Source organism: Macrobrachium nipponense, chromosome 30 (genome assembly GCF_015104395.2).
Source record: "Macrobrachium nipponense isolate FS-2020 chromosome 30, ASM1510439v2, whole genome shotgun sequence".
Taxonomy (NCBI): domain Eukaryota; kingdom Metazoa; phylum Arthropoda; class Malacostraca; order Decapoda; family Palaemonidae; genus Macrobrachium; species Macrobrachium nipponense.
Window position 1 is genome coordinate 10,016,247 of NC_087218.1, and position 6,001 is coordinate 10,022,247.

The window sequence follows — 6,001 nt, forward strand, 5'->3', positions numbered from 1 at the left end:
ATTTAAACACAAATAACAAGTCAACATACCTGATTTCTACTTTGAGAATGAATTGTGCCTTGCAAGATTACATTGCTGGGATCTTCTTTAATCAGTAAGAACCACAGAATACCCCAGAGAATTCCTGTTGTCCCGAAAACGTAAAATACAGATGGCCAACCTCCGAGAAAGCTGGAGCTAGCCATGAGTCCTCCAAGGGCCATTGTGAGGACATTTCCAAACATACCACCTGTAAATGTTAGGGCAATGATTTCTTATTGGAGCAATATTACAGTACTGCATGAGTAAAAACATCTTGTGTTATTTAAAACGTCATTTTAGTACCATAGAACCTTAATAAAAGGTATAACATTGAAAATACATTAGTATTTGAATTCATTTGACTAAATCTAATCTTTAACACTACCTTTAAATCAAATATTTCCTTCTTTATAATTCTTCAGGTTATAATGAAGTTAACATCTAATCTCCAAAACCAAATGTATCTTTCCAAATGGAATTGTTATGATAGTTATGAGTTTAACGGAAGCTTGCATGTATTTTCACAAGGAATGCTGACAAAAAATTTGTTTAACTCATTTCCAATGGCCCGATTCTTGTAATATAAGAAACATATTTTACCACGTGAAATCCCACTTGGATAGTAAATGATTTTTCAAGCCTCTCCTGCTGTTGCAGCTAAGGAGTTCAAAATGCATTTCTTACCAGCCAGGCAAATGGAGTTGTATTTAGCCCTGAGGTGTAAAGGTATCCTGGAAGCCATCATAGAGTTGATTGAAGGATACAGTGGCCCCTATAAATTGGAATGTAATAGCTCACAATTAAAGGGAGGAGGATGTTGTTCTGGAATGCTTTCAAGATGCATCTCGAAAGGTTTGTATGGTTCGTTCGAACGGTTTCTGGGACGATTTTTAAGAGTTAATTTATTTTTGCAAACAGTTTTGACTTCTATGGCCTCTGTGTAGTAACATCAAAGACTAAGATCTGATCATTTATCGTGGCAACATTTCATTACACAAGGAACTAACTCTGTGTTCTGGTAGTATTTGAGAACTGTTAGTACATATATACTAGTTAAATAGAACATGACGACAGGTAAACAATTTTCCATATCAAGCAATTTCTTCTAATAAAAGAATATTTATGTAATGTCCAGTATGTGTTGGGGACTCAATTTAAACTCCTTCGTGACTGACTTCTTTTTTATTTTTGACAGAAATTTCACAGAACAAGCCTATCAGACTATCAGCCTGCAGAGCATGATAGCAAAGAGTAAGATGCTTAAGCAAGGAAAGAGGTGGAAGAAGAAAATGAAAATCATAATAATAAATAAATAAAAATAAGGTTTTAAAATAACTTTTAAAAGACTGGTTTTATAGAAGTGGCCTCACCTGTATCAACCCAGAAACAACTTTATTGGCGATCAAGAGCTCAACAGACACCCGAGCGGAGATAGGAGACAACATACTTAGCAGCGAGGCTCCCGTGATACTGATGCCAAACATGAGGCGACCACCAAAGTAGTCGGTCAATAATCCCCCGACAAAACACGACGATGTATATCCATAAAAGAAAGACCCGAGCACTATGCCTTGCAGTTGCTCATCCCAGTCGAACTCGCCCTCCTGTAACAGGAAAACCCAGTGAAAATACTAAGTACTCTTATTAATTTCGATCAACTTTTAAAATATCTTAACCACATCATACTTCCGGGTCATATTTACAATCTTATTGGGTTTGCCAGAAAGGTTTGTCTTTAACTACTGCAATACAAAAATACATTTTCACACATAAATATATATTCTCTTGCATTGTCTCAAAACAAATGACAGTTTGACTTTACCTTTTCTGGACCAGTGGTGTCGTTGGCACCAGGTGGGGCTGAACAAACATCACCATACTCCTTTCCTCCGTGAGTCGAATTGGAACTTGAGGACACCATGGCGACAATTGCAACAGAAATGCAGCCTAAATTCATATAAACAATACACTGACCCAATATCATCATCAGGGCAAATGTCTGCCGGTCAGTCCATCTATGACTTTCTGAAAAATGATTTGGTTAGCCATTAGTAGTTATGCAGTTATTCTTATTATTCAGGCAGTTCCCGGTTTACGACGGTTTCTGCCTCCAACATTCCGAGGTTATGACACTTTTCAATTATATTAGTCGGAAATTATTTAAAGGTTTACGGCGCATGATCCAGGGTTATGACGCTGATCTGATGGAAGAAATACGTCTCCAAAAAGGCAAATTATTCAATATTTGAATTTTTTTTTTAAATGAAAAATTTAATAAAAATGCAGTTTACAGTTTTTAATACACCCATAGCATTATAAGTAAGGTTTTCTTAGGTTTTTGATGATTTTCGGCTTACGACAAAAACAGAACCTCCATTGTAAACCGGGGACTGCCATATTATTGTCATTATTACTACTTTACAGAAGTTTAAGCTGACCACTAATTCTACCAATTCTAGTCTTGCATTTGGCCATCCAAAAGGCATCTATGCAATGCCTGATTGTAATCACAGTTTTTCTGCTGACAGCTGGACACCTAAATGTCTCCTGTCGTAGAATTATAATTTTACTGCAAACAAGAATAAAAACAGTTTTTCTTCAGATTTATGCTCACACTCACTATTTTCTTCATTTGTCCCACGGTGACGTCGTTCATCCGGCAGCTTAACATAGTATACTGCATCAGCTGCCTGGGTGCGAGATTCACTGTCGCGTTCGTCCTCATTTTAGTGGGAAAAATTAAATTATAACTAAACATTTCGTCTCTGGGCAAGAATTATCTTACAATCACTAACTCTTTCACCAGTCCCCGAAGTTTTTCTGTTCACTGTAATGTTTCCCTTCACAATCACTGACTAAGTAGCGCATTGAGCAAACATCAGCCACTAAACACATCTCAACATTTTCATAATTTCATTCATGAAAATTAAAGTCTTGAAGACATAACACTTCCTGTCTCAGACCACCTTTCATACCAAACCAGTCACTTTAATTTGGATATAAGTTAACAGAAGCTTCCCTTTCCTTATAAAAATTCACAATCAATTTCAATAAATTACCTTCTGCACCATAATTCATCAATATCCTTTAAATCGATTTCCCAACAGGGCACCACACACATATATATATTTATCTATTACATATACTGTATATATTAAATAAGTATGGAGAGTATTCTAAAAATTAACTCCTTATCCAAGGTTCGAGACCTTGATCTTACCATTATATCTGCAGAGTGCCTCAAGGCACCTATCTCCTTCAGTTTTCACACACGTCACCTTCAGGCAGACACAAACATTAGAACGTTGACGTTTCTTTCAATCAAGTGGAAGTATCAATCACTCGGACTGGTTAGTGTTGGATGACACTGGTTATCCAAATAATTGCCGTAATACAAGATAATGTTATCTTTCTAGTTATATAGGTGATAGCATCTTATTGCTAAGACACCTAACCCATATTCAGTTGAGTACTCCACGACATATTGATCAAAAGGATCTTGGCACATGTATGAAAAAGGATGCCAGGAAATACTATACTATGCTTTGTTGGTGTACCAAATGCCACATTCAAATTTAGTATCAATCGTGTCCAACACGGTCGTGTTCTTCCCAGCATAATTAGCACTTTTAAATTAAGTGATCATTTATGGGTAAATAACAATATTATCAAATATTAAAAAAAAAATTAGGATTCACAGGAAAATCTAGACTTAATAGTAAACTAAAAAAAGCGTCATTTTATCATATGTATATGTAACATGAAAAGGGGGAATGTACAGACTCATCATTTTTGACTTCCTTAGATACAGAGTGGTCCGAGTAACAGCCTAGAGAATGCTGATGACTCTTTTTTGGGATGGTGTGACATTAAGCCCTTACCTAGCAAATCAGTGCTTCGTCCTGTCGCCATGAGAGTTTGAGAGAGGTGACTTTGAAACCAGTTGAAAGTGGTTTCAGGGTATGGACGAAGGGAGTGAGATTGTCTGTACGTGTGAGCCTCTTTCGTTCATAATGGCAGGTAATGAGCCAGAACGATGGAGACGGTTACTTGGAGAGAACCGGGATGGCTCTGCAACGTTTTTTCTATTTTGTGAAAAGTGCTTGGAGATTCTAGGCTGGCAATGGGTAAGAATTACTGTGCTTTAGCCAAAAGTGTGGCTTGACTGTATTTTTGATATTTTGTAAAGATGTTCTATTTCATTTAATCTTTTGACTTTGTCTTTACAATTGTGTGTGTTCATTAGTGTGTTCCTCCTGTCTTTTAACAGGCGGATCTAGTGAAGGGAACTGTATTCTAGTGGAGGGAACTATATTTTGGAGAAGAGATAAATGGTGTGACTAATTACTTTATAGACTGATATTTTACGGGGGTTATCTGAATTTCTGAATTTTGAGTTATCATTCCATTTAATTATCCTGTAAGAATCTGAGTTATTCAATTAATACTTTGCTTCCAATAAATGTCTATTTTTGTAGTTCTGACTCTGATTTGATGACCTAATGAAATGGAGGGGAGGTATCGAGAGAGAGAGAGAGAGAGAGAGAGAGAGGTTGTGAGTCAAGAGAGAGAGAGAGAGAGAGAGAGAGAGAGAGAGAGAGAGAGAGAGAGGAGAGAGAGAGAGAGAGAGAGCAGTTGCGAGTCAAGAGAGAGAGAGAGAGAGAGAGAGAGAGAGGGGGAGGCTGTTGTCAGTGTCTGAGAGAGAGAGCAAGAGGGGGAGGAGAAAGTGTTACCAAAAGCCCAGTTTGCCTACCGCTCATGGCTTTCACTACCTAAGTGAATAACGGGGGCCGGTGGCCCCATTATTATATATATCATGTTCTAAAAAATAATTCTCACAAAGTTACTGTCACGGAGAATTTTGTTGCAATCAATTATGACATCAAGGGTAATACACTGAAGTGTACACTCTTTATAATACGTAACTTACTATGATAATGTATCGTTACTGATGACGTAAGCTATTATTCAACACCTGCTACCACCCTTGGCAGAAAGGGTAGCTCTAATTCATATTTCGAAGTTAACCTCTACCCTCCACCTCCATCCCCATCCCTGCCCCACTTCTGAAGACCTGGTTCAGATAAGGGACTTGCTTGTACTGGGATGCAAATTCCTGAGATGTATGCTAATTTAGCCACTGCCCTGTTTGTTTGCCATGCCCCTAGGTTAGGTTAGGTTAGATTGGGTTAGGTTAGGTTTAGACTTAAAGATGAATAGCGATTTAGAAAATAAAAGAATGTAGTCTTAAATATTAGATGCCACACGTACATACATTATCATACATGAGTAACCTCTACTGCTTAAACAGAGTACAATTTTTTTTCCAGTTTTCATCTTCAGCAAGTTTACAGATAGGTTTGCCATTATGTGAGATGGAGAAGACATTAGTAAATAAATTTCTGTTTTTCATTATTATTCACACAGGACTAAGAAAACAAAGAGTTCCCCCAAGCCATCACCGACGCTATTCCAATGCCTGCTTAAGATAAACTTGATAACTGAGATAGCAAAGCCTTGAAATGAAGTTGGCTGATATAATAATCAAGGGTTTTTTTTATATCTCAGCAAAACGTTGTAGTATACGAACCACATCAACTGTCAGTATAATACGTAACAAGTACTCAGTTCATTGGAGACTGACTCTAAAAGAAACTGGATCAATAAATTTTACAATAATGAAATTTAAACTAGAAAATAAAAATATTTAGAAACTTCTGATATAGACTTGACACGAACACTGCTCTTCGCATAAGAACAGAATCTAATATAATCTGATGTAAACAGACAGCTAACTCATTTCTACCCAACATGATTGGGGTCCCTTGGGAAAGCGGGTTTTTGCATGGGGAAAAACGTTGGGAGAACCAGGCTGCCAAGTTCTTATTATGGAATGGCTCCATTCCTGCTCAAGTCATTGGGGAGCCATATGTTTAAGAAAGGATTGGCTAAGGACCTATTATAAAAGGAACTAGTGTAT